This window comes from Megascapheus bottae, chromosome 14, assembly GCF_031878675.1.
Source record: "Megascapheus bottae isolate mThoBot1 chromosome 14, mThoBot2.hap1, whole genome shotgun sequence".
NCBI classification, from domain to species: domain Eukaryota; kingdom Metazoa; phylum Chordata; class Mammalia; order Rodentia; family Geomyidae; genus Megascapheus; species Megascapheus bottae.
In genome coordinates this window covers 48,793,280-48,809,496 of record NC_143522.1, presented here as the reverse complement: position 1 = coordinate 48,809,496, position 16,217 = coordinate 48,793,280, and the positions used below count along the sequence as shown (strand labels likewise).

The 16,217-nt window shown below is 41.3% G+C and overlaps 2 pseudogenes; one reads left to right on the top strand and one right to left on the bottom strand.

Annotated features, from left to right (window-relative positions):
• Nucleotides 1-10,763: 10,763 nt before the first annotated feature.
• LOC150055224 (mediator of RNA polymerase II transcription subunit 6-like) lies at nt 10,764-11,549 on the bottom strand (annotated as a pseudogene).
• Nucleotides 11,550-13,855: 2,306 nt separating this feature from the next.
• LOC150055223 (multiple inositol polyphosphate phosphatase 1 pseudogene) lies at nt 13,856-14,690 on the top strand (annotated as a pseudogene).
• The last annotated feature ends 1,527 nt before the right edge of the window (nt 14,691-16,217 follow it).

Below are 16,217 nucleotides of genomic sequence, written 5' to 3'. Positions count from 1 at the left end.
TGAATGTTTATCAATGAACAAATGATCACATACTACAAAGGTCTTAGAAAGGCAGTACCCTAGTCCATTTAGAAAAGTGCTTTTAACAAATTCAGTGTGACAACACGATCTCTCAGAGGTAGAGAGAATAATGAAAGAAACGACCCTCTGTACAGCCATGGCAGAACTGTCTGGTGAAGACAGGGTGACAGGAGGCTTGAGGAGCAAAAGGAACTTTGTCATGCTGGAGTAATATACATGGGGTGACAGGAAGAGATGTGGCAGTGGGGGCTCTGATTGTGGTTACACAGGAAATGCTAAGCAGAAAGAGTATGGCTTAGAAATAAAATTCTTAGCTAAGTCCTAGAAGTGATGCCTAGAAGAAAAGAAAGAAGGGACTGCTGAGAGCTACTCCAAAAGTTGCCTGGGAGAAAGACAGTATGTGAATAGATATAGTAAAAGTAAAACTGTTTTAACTCCTACAGGACTTCTTTTGTTTAAAGATAATAAGCTGGATGCTTATAATCCTAGCTATTCAGGAGGCTTACATCTGAGGATTGTAGTTTGAAGCCAGCGCAAGCAGGAAAGTGCGAGACTCTTATCTCCAACTAAGCATTAAAAAAAAGTTGGAAGTACAGCCATGGCTCAAATGGTAGAATACTAGTCTTCAGCCCAAGAACTCAGGAATAGTCACCAGATCCTGGTGGCACATGTGCACACAAATGCACGTGCACGCGCGCGCTCACACACACACTCACACACAAGATAATAAGGGTCACTGGTGGCTTATCCATGTGCTTCTAGCTGCTGAGAGCTGAAGACCAAGGTTCAAAGACAGCTGGGACAAACAAATCCAAGAAGACAGGTAGAAATGTGGCCCAAGGGCTGGGAGTAGGATCTAGCTGTGGAGTGCTTGCCTAGTCTGCACAACACCCTAGGTTCAATTCCTTGGTACCACGTACACAGAAAAAGCTGGAAGTGGTGCTGTGGCTCAATTGATCGGGCTCTAGCCTTGAGAAAGCTCAAGGACACTACCCAGGCCTTACAAAAAAAAATCCTGTGGCCCAGGTTATAGAATGCCAGCCATAAGTAAAAAGCACAGGCCTTGAGTTTAAGTCCCAGTACCAGAACACATAAAACGTACACACATATACACAAGCACGCACATGTGTGCTCATACATACACACGCACACACACAAACATACAGTAAGTGATCAAAGAAAGAATCACAAAGGACCCTCGCGTCTTCTAGTAAGGAGGCAAATATCCAAACTCATTCATTTCAATTCTTTGATACTTTTCCTGATGCTTTGCCACACTCATATTTCCAGACATTCTCCCTTTTGACTAGTGTTTCTCTCTTCCTGGTCCTATAACTTCAGCTCTTCTTTTGTTCTTTCTTGGGATGAGTTTCTGTTTTCCCCATCCTGGTTAGAACCCACTGGTGCCATCATCCATTTGTCCTTTATTATGCCGGTATTGGGGCTTGAACTCAGGACTTGGGAGCTCTGTGTTACTTGGCTTTTGCCTTCAAAGTTATCACTCTATCACTAAAGTCACAGTTCTATGTCTGGATTTTTTGGTGGTTAATTGGAGAGAAAAGTCTCATGGACTTTCCTGCCTGGACTAGTTTTGAACCATCATCCTCAGATCTTGACCTCCTAAGTAGTTAGGATTACAGACATGAGGCACAAAAGCACTTGGCTCCCGTTAGTCCTTTAAATAGCCAGTAATCTTCTTCTTTTTTTTTCTTTCTGGCCTTTTCACACATTTATTTTCCTGTGCCAACCTAACGTGTGGCTTCCTTTGAAATCTAACCTTGCCCCCGTCAACTGTAGAACTGAATTGCATATGTGAACTTTTAGGTTGATTCTAAGCATTACATTCTCCCCTACTATAAATGAAAGTAATACAAAAATGTATGATATTTTACTATGTGTTAAAATAATTGACTTTGGGCCGGGAGTTTGGCCTAGTGGTAGAGTGCTTGCCTAGCACGCACTAAGGCCGGGGTTCAATTCCTCCATACCACATACATAGAAAAAGCTGAAACTGGTGCTGAGGCTCAAGTGGTAGAGCTCCAGCCTTGAGAAAGTCCAAGGGCAGCACTCAAGCCCTGAGCTCAAGCCCAGGACTGGCAAAAAAAAAAACATAAAATAATTGGCTTTGCTGATGCATGTGATAAGAATTTAATCGTTTAGTGCAAGATAGAGGTTCACATTTGTAAAAGGAAAAAAAAAAAACAGAAATTTAGTGAAATGGCTCCCTCTAGTGTGCTAGACTAGTAATAACACCTACAAGGGAAGGCTATGGAGCAAACTGTAAATCAATACCAGTGCAAAATGACAACTCATGAAACTAGCAGGGCCAAGGCAATTTAATAACAATAGGTCGATTCACTGGGGTACCATAACTCTTAGTCTATTGACCGGGCCACTGGAACAGCTTAACAAATAATGGAGCCTTTTTTCCAGAGAGAAACAGACACTGTTCTGCAAGGACCGGAGGTCACTGAAGGTCGGGTAAGAGAGGAGGGGCAAAGTAACACTTACTTTGTGCCTGGCACTGCTGGGACCAACCAGGGTGTGTGTGTGTGTGTATGTGTGTGTGTGTGTCTGTCTGTCTGTCTGTCTGTCTGTGTTGGTACTAGAACTTGAACTCGGCCTAGGCACTGTTCCTTAGCTTTTCCTCCCTCAGACTGGCACTCTACCATTTGAGCCACAGCTTCACTTCTGACCTTTTGGTGGCTAATTAGAGATAAGAGTCTCATGAACTTTTTTTCCTGGACTGGCTTCGAACTTTGATTCTCAGATTTCAGCCTCCTATGTAGCAAAGATATCAGGCATGAGCCACCAATTCTTGATATCCTTGGAGCATTTTCCATGTGTTTTGTTTTTTCTCCCTTGTTCTAATCACATCTACATGAGGCAGGTATCATAACCACTTTGGTGCATATGGGACACTGAAGCCCTGAAGGTGCAAAATGTAGCCTTAAGTGACACAGTAAATCCACGTTGTCCCCCTTACCAGAGGAAAATCTTAGAATGTCCTCTCTTACCTATCACTGTCACAGGGAGAGAGGACTTGAGGACACACAGAACACCACTGGCAGGAAGAGGTCTGTGCAGCATCAGAGTCCATGCCCTGAGGTACATCTTGACTGAAAGATGGTAAAAATGGACATTTTGACAGTCCTGGAAATAAAGTGATAGGCTAGCAAATTCAAAATGAATTTCCTAAAGCTCAATTTGAACAGTATTTTTGGTCTTGACCTGAGTTTTGTCTGCTTTAAATCAGAAGGTCCTTGGGACCAGGGGCTCTCCTGATTTATGTGTCACAGTAATCTTAAAGAAATCTAGCTGGTTGAATCAAAGCATAACTAGCATTCCTTACTCACACCCACTCTCTTCTTCAAGGACAAGCTCCTGGAAGTAAGTCAGTGGAACCCAAAGAGGGAAGCCTAAATGCTTGGGAAGAAGATAGAGAAAATGAGTAGAAAAGAGAATAAGGGGTGGGGAGAGGGTAATGGGTACCAAGACATGTGAAAGGGTATCAATGTATGTGAATTAATGCACCTTCTATCTGGCAAATATCATGTAACCCTTTTATTAATTACAATAAAAATATATTTTAAAAAAAAAGAGAATAAGGGCTGTTATGCCCAAGTCTCAGGACGACCACCAAGAGACCACCGAGAGTCAGACGTTCCAAAATGCAAAAGCAAGGTTTATTGCGGGTTACATGCCAGGCAGGGAACTCGTCCACTAGCACCCCAAAGCAGTGACGCAGTGAGGTAGGGAGAGAAGTTGACAGTCAGGGTTTACACAGTCTTTTTAAAGGCAAAAATCACAGGTTTACACCCATCAGGTGGTCGAGTGAGATAAGATAGGGATTAGGGAGCTTACACAGTAGAAAGCTAGCCTTAAAAAAGCTCAAGGACGGGACCGGGAGTTTGGCCTAGTGGTTAAAGTGCTTGCATGAAGACCCGGGTTCGATTCCTCGGTACCACATACATAGAAAAAAGCTGGAAGTGGTGCTGAGGCTCAAGTGGTAGAGCTCTAGCCTTGAGAAAGTCCAAGGACAGTGCTCAGGCCCTGAGCCCAAGCCCAGGACTGGAGAAAAAAAAAAAAAGGAGCATAAGCCCCTGAATCCCAGTATAATATAAAAAGGGTCAGACTCAGACTGACAACCACCCTCCCACCCCCCGCCAGATGGACTAACCTGCACATCTCAAGCAAGGGGTGCTGGTGGCTCATGCTTGTAATTCTAGCTACTCAAAAGGCTGAATTCTAAGGGTCATGATTCAGAGCCAGTCCAGGCAGGAAAAATCTATGAGACTCTTATCTCCATTTAACTACCAAAAAGCATCCAGAAGTAGAGCTGCAGCACAAGTGGTAGAGTGCCAACCTTGAGCAAAGAGCTCAGAGACAGTGCTGAGGCCCTGAATTCATGCCCCAGGAAGGGGGAGGGAGAGAGAGAGGGAGAGGGAGAGGGAGAGGGAGAGGGAGAGAGGGAGAGAGGGAGAGAGGGAGAGAGAGAGAGAGAGAGAGAGAGAGAGAGAGAGAGAGAGAGAGAGAGAGAGAGAGAGAAAGAATGGGAGAGAGGAAAGGAAGAAAGGAAGGAAGGAAGGAAGGAAGGAAGGAAGGAAGGAAGGAAGGAAGGAAGGAAGGAAGAAGGTAGATAAGCAGGCAGGCACTAGAGACAAGAAGTAAGAACACTATTCTGTCTAAAAGTGGGACCTTGTATGAAAAGTACAAATAAGATGAATGGACACAGAAAATGTGGTATATATACACAATGGAATTCTACATAGCCAACAGACAAGATAAAATAATGGCATTCGCAGGGAGCAAGGACTCAATAACTGCATACCCAAAGCAATGGACATGGTAATGGAAATACAAACATAACTATATAGACAAAAAAACCTATGACTCTATAATCATAATGTTTTATTTCATAAACTGATATGTTTCTATGACATACAAACCGCTAGCCTAATTTTGATTAAGTTCTAAAGACTAAGTCCCAGAGAATGTAATTAGAGATTTCCTCCTTGAACAATTGTTTGTTAAACTTGTCATTTAAAATATGATGTAAACATAAGCCATATAATTAATCATTGTTGTTCTTAAGGTACTATGTTATCTCTCATCACTTCTACTGTCCCTTGGTTATCTCATATTGTTACACTATCTCACTTTGTTATCTGATATATCCGATATAATTGTATTTGGTTATCTGAAATTGGATAGGGAACGGGGGGGGGGGGGGGGGGAACAAGGTGAGGGGTGGGGGAGGGGGGAAGGGAAATGGGGACCATGACATGTGAAAGGGTATCAATGTGTGGGAATTAAGGCACCATTTATCTGGCAAATATCATGTAACCCTTCTATTAATTACAATAAAAAATATATTAAAAAAAAGAAAAGTACAAATAAAGCATTACATTTTTATGGATGTAGTTATTTTTTATTCAGTCATAAAGCCTATTTGGTAAACAAATCAATGAGGCAATTAGAAAAATAAAGAAAATAGTAATGATATCATTTCAGTAGTATTACTAGACAGAAAATGATAAGCTCCCATAGTAAAGAGGATATAAAGACAGGGCAAATAGAATTTTTTTAATATAATGTGTTTATTAAATCATGTGAGTATTTTTTGTTGGTGGTTTGTCATTAGGAACTTTTGGAGAACTCTATTTTAACTAGATAAACTCAAAAGATATTAATCAGAATTTTGTATTCCTTCTATCTAACACATTCACACACTTAATTTTGATAACTTCTGGGACAACTACCAGATATTTTCAAAGAAAGGAAGATCTCAGCTTGTTGTTTATAGTTCCAATGGAAATTTAAAGAAATGAACTAGCTGTTGCTTATGGCTCATTCCTATAATCCTAGCTACTCAGGAGGCTAAGATCTAGGGATTCAAAGCCAGACAAAACAGGAAAGTCATGAGACTCCTATCTCCGATTATCCACAGTATCACTCACACACAAAAAGCTCAGGGGCAGTACCCAAGCCCTAAGTTATGACACAAAAAGAGTGGCGGGGATGGGGGGGGGGGGGGAGAGGCAGGAGTTTGGCCTAGTGGTAGAGTGCTTGCCTAGCATTCATGAAGACCCGGGTTCGATTCCTTGGTACCACATGCATAGAAAAAAGCTGGAAGTGGTGCTGAGGCTCAAGTGGTAGAGCTCTAACCTTGAGAAAGTCCAAGGACAGTGCTCAGGCCCTGAGCTAAAGCCCAAGATAGGCAAAAAAAAAAAAAAAGGAGAGAGGGGGAGAGGGAGGGACAGCAGGAGGAAAAGGAAAGGGAAAGAGAAATGAAAAAGAAGGAAAAGAAGGAAGGGAGAGAAAGAGAAAGACAAAGAAAAAGAAGGAAAGGAAGGAAGGAAAGGAGGGAGGGAAAAGAAAGAAGTATTCTCTAAGAAATTACTTAAATTAATACCTTATAGATTGTCAATAACATCTCCAGATAGAACCCAGGCCACCTCACTTCTGGTTTGTCATCTGGGCAGCAGACTTACGGAGACTGTGTGTTGACAGGGCAGTGGGGATAGACAGGCTCAGGAATAGAAGGACAGGCCTTTCTCAGGGGTGGAAAGAAGCTTTAGGACTTCCATCAGCCAAACAGAGGGTTTGGGAGGTTCCAGGGAGTCACCACCTGTGATCAGCCATCTCTCCAAGACCCAAATGTGTCTGCACAGCAGACAGCAGTTTTGTCAACTGGCCCTAGGAGGGTGGGAAGGGCAAGGACACAGGGAAACCACATGTAAAATGTGTAGGAATGTTTGCTCAGGCAAAAGCAACTCACCGGAAAGAATGAGCAACAAGGATGTGTTCTGGGGAGAAATACCTGTGAATCAGTAGACAAGGGAGAGTAGGGAAAGACTGACATGAATGCTGAGCTTACACTTCAGATTCCTGTTTCTCCACTATAAGCAATATCCTAAAGGAAAATTATTCTCATAAACCCTGTGTTGGCATAAAGTCTCATTACATATTATGATAGGGCTAGACATGATTGCACACAATTGTATCCCAGCACTGCGGGCACTACATAGCCAGACTCTGTCTTGGGTCTTGAGATGACCCTCTGTCCCTAGACCATCTACTAGCTCACTCTCCTTTGAAAGAGAAAGGGGGGCAGGAGTGTGGCCTAGTGGTAGAGTGCTTGCCTAGCATGCGTGAACCCCTATGTTTGATTCCTCAGTATCACATACACAGAAAAGGCTGAAAGTGGTACTGTGGCTAAAGTAGTAGAGCATTAGCTTTGAGAAAGCTCAAGGACAGTGCCCAGGCCCTGAGTTCAAGCCCCAGGACTGACAAGGGTGGGGGGAATAGATAGGCTCTCTATATTTGGGTAAGATACCCAACTTGTTCTTACTTCTCTTTGATCCAATATACCAACTATATGTATATGTACAAACATAAAATATGGTATGCATCCCTGTCTTTATAGCTTTTAAAAAATAGTATATTTGTATTTTGCCTTAACTTTATTCAATACTATAGCCACCACTGAATCATACATACCACAGTGGTTTTTATTGAGCAGTTAAACAGATTATGTGCCAGTCTGTAGCTATAAAATTAAAGCTAATTTATAAATGAAATAAAAGCTAAATATAATAAAAATAAAAGCAAAACCATAAAACCAATAAAAATCCAGATGAGCAATTGTTTTAGCATAATGAGGTAAATGATGTTTTTCTGCTGGCACAAAAGTCACTCTTTACAACATGACTATGGAATGGACAAAGGGTTTTGAATTTGGCACATATAACCTACCATGTGCGTTATGATGACTCATTTTTCTCACCAATTGCCTCCAGTAAAGCACCATCAAATCATCAGTGCTATCAAATACCTTAACTTCTCATGTCCTAACTCTGCACTTATACATGAAAACATCTATATTGTTTTCTTATATACTCAGGACCCAAAGAAAGCACTACTTGCTATCCACAACTGCAGACATGATTTATCATATCAGATGGCCACCCAGAAACCCTATAAACAAAAAGCATATTCATACAAGGAATTCAAGCCAGGCATTAATGGCACATGCCTGTCATACCCAAATGACTGAGATCTGAGGATCACAGTTCCAAGCCAGCCAGGCAGGAAAGTCTGTGAGATTCTTATCCTCAATTAACCACCAAAAAGCTGAATGTAGAATTATGGGTCTAGTAGTAGAGCACTAGCTTTCAGAGAAAAAGTTCAAGGACAGCACCCAAACCCTGAGCTCATGCCCCAGTACCAGCACAATAAGAAAGAAATCAAGAGAAGAGAAAAGAGAGAGAAAGTAAGATCAACAGAGTAAGAGGGCCGCAAGTTTGGTTTAGTGGTAGAGTGCTTGCCTAGCATACACGAAGACCCAGAGTTTCAATTTCTCAGTACCACATACATAGGGAAAAAAAAGGCCAGAAGCGGTGCTGTAACTCAAGTGGTAGAGCTCTAGCCTTGAGAAAGCACAAGAATAGTGCTCAGGCCCTGAGTTCAAGGCCCAAGAAAAAGGAAAAAGAAAAAAAGAGCAAGAAAGGGAAGGAAAGAGGAAAGAAGGAAGGAAGAAAGAAACTGTACTCAAATAATCTCAACAGTTTTATTTGCAATAGCCAAGGCCTGTTAATAGCCCAAATGCCCTTCAAGCTGTAAAGAGAAGGAAACTGTATCATAAAATGGAATATAACTCAGCAACAACAAAGTATAACTTTAGTAAAGCTCAAGTACATTCATTGATGCACTTGATTTATCAAATGATAAACATCAATCTCAACAGCTTACTTACCATAGGATTCTATTGTTATTTATGTATTTATTTTTGTTGTAAAGCTAAAGTACATAATGCATGTATTGAGGCCTTTCTTTTTGAACAGTGTCACCTCTTCTTTCATTTTCTCCTAGTTTTTCCTCCCATCCTGATCCACAAGTTGTATAGTTCATTTCAACATAGTGTCTAGTGAGTGTCACTGCTACTTTTTTTTTTGGTGGGTCATGGGGCTTGAACTCAGGCTGGACACTGTCCCTGAGCTCAAGGCTACCACCTTACCCTTGAGCCAAGCCCCACTTCCCCTTTTCTAGGGGTTAATTGGAGATAAGAGTCTCAGGTCCTTCTGTGCTCGAGTTGGCTTTGAACCTTGATCCTCAGATCTCAGCCTCCTGAGTAGCTAGGATTATGGACGTGAGCCACTGCTCCCGGCATCACTGCTGCTTTCACTCACCCTTTGTCCCTCCATATCTGGGACTGTATCCCTTACCCTCCCCAAAGGAGATAAACTTGCATATAAGACAAAAAGGTACAGTAATCAAAAATACAACATAGAAGAAAATAAAATGCAAAATAATAATAAAAAAAACTTCTATGCAGTTGTTGGGCTCTGTCAGAAAACCATACAGATATCCAGGTATGACGAACAAAGAGAGAGGACTGGGAGTGTGGCCTAGTGATAGAATGCTTGACTAGCATACATGAAGCCCTGCATTCAATTCCTCAGTATCACATACACAGAAAAAACCAGTAGTAGTGCTGTGGCTCCAGTGGTAGAGCAGTTGCCTTGAAATAGAAGAAGAAGAAGAAGAAGAAGAAGAAGAAGAAGAAGAAGAAGAAGAAGAAGAAGAGGAAGAGGAAGAGGAAGAGGAAGAGGAAGAGGAAGAGGAAGAGGAAGAGGAAGAGGAGGAAGAGGAAGAAGAAAGAAGAAGAAGAGGAAGAGGAGGAGGAGGAGGAGGAGGAGGAGGAGAAAGAAAGAAAGAAAGAAAGAAAGAAAGAAAGAAAGAAAGAAAGAAAGAAAGAAAGAAAGAAAGAAAGAAAGAAAGATTGATTTATTTCCAGCAAGGAAGCCCAGTCGGAGGTTCTGAGGTGACTTTTATAACCTAGAGGGATTCAGAGGCATGGACTTTGGTGTGGACATGCAGTCTGAAGACTTCATCATGGCAGGCCCAAGTGGTAAATAAGAGGTGTGCAGCTGCCCAGACTGAAGGTTGCTTTAAGGAGATCTTGTTCCCTTATATGGCTATATCTGCCCTATGGAGTGCCATCTCAAAGTAAAGGAGGGTGGAGGCCCATTATTCACTGCCAGCACCAAATGGGCCTAGTGATGAACTTTCTGGGGAAGGTGCCTACCAGGTCCTGAACAAAGGAGCATAAACTGTGGGAAAGGAGCCTATTGGGCTAACAGCAGCATATAATCCAACATTTTTTCTCCATTCATGATCTAGTTTGCTCCAGTCACACCCTTTCTCAAATCTGACCCTGACAACTTCTGATCTGCTCATCTTCACAATAATTTTGTTGTTCCATTATACACTGTTGAAGCAGTATATGAAGTGCTTGACAACGCATCTCTTTCATCTTAGAGTGCTCCTACTGTCACAATCAAGACTCGAACCTAGTCCTGGCTCCAGACTCCACATTCTTTATACACACATATATATAGTCAAATAACTTTATTGTGTCTTTCAAGGTACATGGCCGCACAGGTGTGATGCCCAATCCAGAAGGGAAAAGTTACAAAAGATACATAAGAACTGTTCATAAAGATACATCATTATAGAAGGCTGGGACACAGTTCAGTCCTGAAACTCTTGCTCAGTATTTCATCAGCCGCTGGCTTCAATATCCAGTATCATCACCTGCCCCCCAAAAAGCACGATGGGTACATCCATTCTTAAAGAACAAATGCTTTCCACACAGAGCATTTTAAAGCTCAGGATCCTACAGAGAACTGAGGTGTAATTGACACAAATCTCTTGCAAGCTTCTCTTTTGTCCTATGTTCACTGAAGTCTCATCCGTTTCTCGGGGGGGACCTTTAGTGTTCCCAGTCTGCTGGACATTCTTTGTGGTCTCCTTCTCCTCAGATTTTACAGTTCTGGAATAGGTCCTGCCTCTTTCCTGGTCTGTTCCACCGGAACAGGCTTTTCTCCAGACTTTTGCTGCACAAATTTGGGTGGGAATTTTTGTCTGAGATCTGCAAGTAAGACATCCACACGCTGTCTCTGAAGAATGGAACTTGGTTCTTCTTTCCTGTTGGCTGTAGGCTTGGCTTTATCTTGTTCTTCATGGTCTTTGAAATGCCACCAATATCCTTTGGAAGGATGATATCGACAGGAGGACATGGCTTCATCGAAAGCTGACGGAATGCCATGAACTGCAGAAAGCACTCTAGAGTTTATAACTGATCCCAAGCTTGGTGCCTGATAGATAACGCCAGCAATGATATAGTAGGAGACTGGCGCTGCTGCTTTCGAATGATGAAAAGAATGGGCTTTTGAGCATGCAAGAGGATAGATGCTATTCCAACCATTTGATTCAGATGTTCTAGTCTAGTGTTAGCCTCTGCATTTTGACCACTTCATTATTGCACGTCCTGTCATAAAAAGGACTGCCACTGTTCAAAATGAGCTGTCAACCCAAGAGATTCCCAGCAGATTATACGGTACCAGATTAAGAAGTTGCCATCTCCATCTCCATATTTATTCATTGGTTGATAAGGCAGATACTTCAGGGCCTCTGTATTTCGAGGCCCTGACCTGTGGAGCTCAGATGTCGATGGCCACCATAATCCCACAAGTGCCCATAGCGTCTCCAGACTCCACATTCTTAACCAGTATACTCTGCCTCCTTTCAGGGAATTTGGTTGTATCAGGATTCACCAAGGACAAATGATGCCCAATATTAGAATCTCTTTAAATGGAATGTCTAACTCTGCCTAAATAACTAGCTGAGGAACAGATTGCTGCTTCTTTTTGTAAGGAGCTGAGTTTACATGAAATCTTGGAGCCCAGACAACCTTGTATAGAGATAAAGTCACGAGAATTAAGCCTTTAACACTGGTGAAAGTGAACTGTGCAACTTGTGGGCAGAGATGGGAGAGAAGGACTAGGAGGGAAAGAGGGAGCAGATGACACTATGGGAAAGGAAATGTACTTATTTCCTGACTATGTAAAGGTAACTCTTTGTATATCACCTCTAAAATAACAATAAAGTAAATTAGGAAAAAAAAAGCTATCACATAAAGAGGCTGATGTGCATGGACCTTCACATGGGGTTTCACACTGAGTTTCTATCTAGTGATTTTTCTCCACAACTCTGACAAGTGAAATTTTCCATCACCTCCCCCTCCCCAATTGTTTATACTTGAATCTAAACCGGATTTACCATTAGCCTGGAGATGCAGTGTAAGATTATTCCTCCAGGGGGCAGCAGAGAGCTACAAGGGTGCTCCAGAATTAGAAGCCATCCCCTAAGAACAACTCTGCATCAATCTAAAATCTCAAGAAACTGGGGTTGTTGACATGGCTCAAGTGGCAGATCCACAGTTAATGAATGAAAGATGTAGCTCTATAGTTCAAGTATCCGTCTTGGGAGAAAAAAAAATCTCAAGAGTGTGATTCAAGCTGAGCACCAATGGCTCATGCCTATAACCCTAGCTACTCTGGAGGCTGAGATCTGAGGGTCACAATTTAAAGTCAGCTCAGGCAGGAAAGTCCCTGTGAGACTCTTATCTCCAATAAACTACTCAGAAAAGCCGGAAGCAGCACTGGGACTCAAGTGGTAGAGCTGGCCTTGAGCACAATGAGGTTCGGGAACAGTGCCCAAAGAGTGTGCCTCACAGAACTTCCTAACCCTCTTCTTGCTTTCCCCCAACTGACAGTACTGCTACAAATCTCACAGCCCAGGCAAATGGCAGGCGTGACAAGGAGACAGATATCCATTTCATGTGTACAGAAACTCTCCTGTTGAAAGACAAACTTGTTTTTCAGGTCTTGAAAAGCTATCCTTTTTGAAGCTTTGCTCTGCATCCATATCAAAAGAATATCAAATGTGCAAGCAATAGAAACAACCCAGATGCCACACGACAGATGAATGGATACCAAAATACACTATATACATATATACAATGGAATTCTACATAGCCACCAGACAAGACAAAATAATGGAATTCGCTGGAAAGTAGACAGAACTAGAGCAAATCATATTGAGTGAGATAAGCCAAAGGACCAAAAGGTGCATGGTCTCCTTGATATGTGGATATTAGATCCAAACCATACAAGAGCGATGACTCAATACTCAAGTCCTCCAGTTCATTGACATGAAGTTGGAAATATAAATATATCTATATAGACACAGGTCTACTACAGAATATATATTCTAGACATATATTGATATATAGATCGATATGTATCTATGACAAAGACAGCTTAATTTTAATTATGTTCTTAAACTTATGTACCATTGATTGCATATGGAGATTTTTTTCTAGAATATTTGTTTGTAAAATATGACATTTGAAATATGATGTAAATACTCAGTTTTAATAAAATGTTTAATTAAAAAAATTTAAAGAATATGAAATGCATATTTCCACAAGGAAAAAAAAATGTATCATGAGACTGTTAATTAGTGGAAAGGTGTTGGCCTGAAGATACCAGAGTTTCTAGGTTTTCAAGCTTCTGCAAACTAACATAGCCAAACCCCTACCTTAAAAATAAAACAAATAGCTCACAGTGTCAGCTCCCGAGTCTGCGCTGTGTCCCTGGCCAGTCAGTTTACCATCTACTTCCCCAATAAATTCACCTGTTTCTATGAGACTGTCTCTGTGTGGTGGACTCTGGTGGGACGTGGAATCCCCACCTGGAGGAATGTGGAATCCCCTCCTCTTGACCCCATAACATTTTTGATGCATGGGCCGGGAAGAGTCTTTAACCACAGGGTGACGCATGGGTTCGAGTCCCACTGGTGGATGTAGAATCCCATCGATAGCGTCAGACCCAAGAGAGTCTCTGATTATCCTCGAGGAATTCTTCACCATCTTTTTGGGGAAGTGGCAAAGTTGCGCGGGTGAAAAGTAAAGGCCTCCGGAGATATGGAGTATGGACCTCCAAGAATCAATGACAAACTAATGAGGTTCTTTGATCATTGTGAGAAGTTTTTAACTGACAAGGAAAGGAATGCAACAGCTCTTTATCATGTAGAAGCCTCCAAGACTGGACCAGAAATGCAGACTATTTTAAATAAAGTTTCAGATACTTTACAAGTACCAGTAAATGATTTAAATGCAGATTTAATTCAAGTGGCTTTTTTCACCTGTTCATTTGACCTGGCAATTAAAGGTATTAAATCTCCTTGGTGTAGATGTAGATGTAGATGTCAATGTAGATGATGCAAAGGTATTAGAGTATTTAAATGATCTGAAGCAATATTGGAAAAGAGGTTATGGATATACCATTAATAGTCGATCGAGTCGCACCCTATTTCAGGATATCTTTCAGGATATCTTGGACAAAACTGTTGAACAGAAACAAAGGTCTCAGCCAGTTTCTTCTCCAGTCATCCTCCAGTTCGCAGAGACCCTACTTCCACTGCTTTCTCTCATGGGCTACTTCAAAGACAAGGAACCCCTAACAGCTTATGATCATGGGGAACAGGTCCACAGGAAGTTCTGAAGTGGCCACATTGTACCGTATGCCTCCAATCTAATATTTGTGCTTTACCATTGTGAAGATGCTAAGACTTCTAAAGAAGAGTTCCAAGTACAGATGTTGTTAAATGAAAAGGTGTTGTTACCCATGGCCCACTCACAGAAGACTGTTTCTTTGTATGAGGATCTAAAGAACCAGTATAAGGACATTCTGCAGAGTTGTCAAACCAGTGAAGAATGTGCATTACCAAAGATGAACAGCATTTTTGATGAGCTATGAGTGACAGCAGACCTTTCTTAGTTTGCAGTGTTTTCCTGGGGATGATTATATGTTTGGAATAGACTTTTCATAGAGAAATATGTTACATTTTGCGACTGGACATGGTAAATAAATGATTCTTGGAAAAAAGAAATGAAGTCAAACAACTGGCACTACACTTGTTTATAGCAATGAACTACCCTGCAACTTACAGGAGACCTCACACTGGAGTAGAATCATTTAAAGACCACCCTTGAAAATGCTGGATTACCAAAATATAATTTCAGATGAGCTATCTGTACTTGGTTTAGAAAATTACAAGTTGTACTGCAGTTGGGTTTTTTTTCTTGCTTAGGTGGGACAGTCCCATTGTTGCCTAATCAGCAATATTGTGAAGTATTGTCAAAGTTATCACTTTGGAAGTCTAAGTCTAACATCTCTAAGTGAGAGTGTGAATCAGTGTTAAGAAAGTACCTGATTTGAGCCAGGCCAGTGGCTCACACCTGTAATCCTAGCTACTCAGGAGGCTGAGATCTGAGGATCAAGGTTCAAAGCCAGCCCAGGCACAAAAGGACCTAAGACTCTTATCTCCAATTAATCTCTAGAAAACGGGAAGTAATTGGGGCTTGGCTCAAGAGTAGGGCAGTAGCCTTGAGCTGAAGAGCTTAGGGACAGCGCCCAGGCCCAGAGTTCAAGCCCAATGACCCACCAAGAAAGAAAAAGAATAGCTCATTTGAAAGGACACTTCTGCTAAAGAAAGACAAAAGTATAAAAAGAAATATTTTTGTTAATACTATTTATAAAATATTTGAACATCTTTTTTAGTAATTCATTTTACCTTCTGGTAAGTCTTGCAAGGTCAACTTAAATCATCATCAGAGCAGTTTCGCATATATCATAGTAGAACAAAGAGGACCAGTAGCAGCAGATTAAAAGGACAGAATTAAAGTTTCTTAAATTTCTTAACTATTTTTACCCTGACATTTGGCTTCTATTTTTATATTTTGTTAATGAATTCCACCTTTTGGTTTGGTTCCCCCATCCCCTTTTAAATAAAGACTTTTTTTCTGAAAAAAAAATTAAAAAATTAAAAAAAAATAAAACAAATATCCAAGTCTCAGCCAATCACAAAAGCCAAGTCCAGCCAATCACAGGCTGACAACTGAACAAATGGTGGGGTGTAACCAATCAGACTATCCCTTACTTGACCTCTCAGGTTTCCATCCCTAAACTGGTGCTTTAAGATAAGAAGCTCTGCGAGCCTCTTCTGATTCTGAAGGCAACAGAATTCATGAATTGTCTTTTGTTTAAATAAATTTAAGTTGGCTAAAGTGGTTTATTTTTTTTTTCCTCTCAAATAAAAGATTCGCTAAAACAGATTCCTGCAGGGTGCAGTGGTTCACGCCTGTAATCCTAGCTACTCAGGAGAATGAGATCTAAGTATCAAGATTCAAAGCCAGTCCAAACACAAAAGGACCTGAGACTCTTATCTCCAATTAACCTCTAGAAAACAGGAAGTGGGGTTTGGCTCAAGGATAGGGCGGTAGC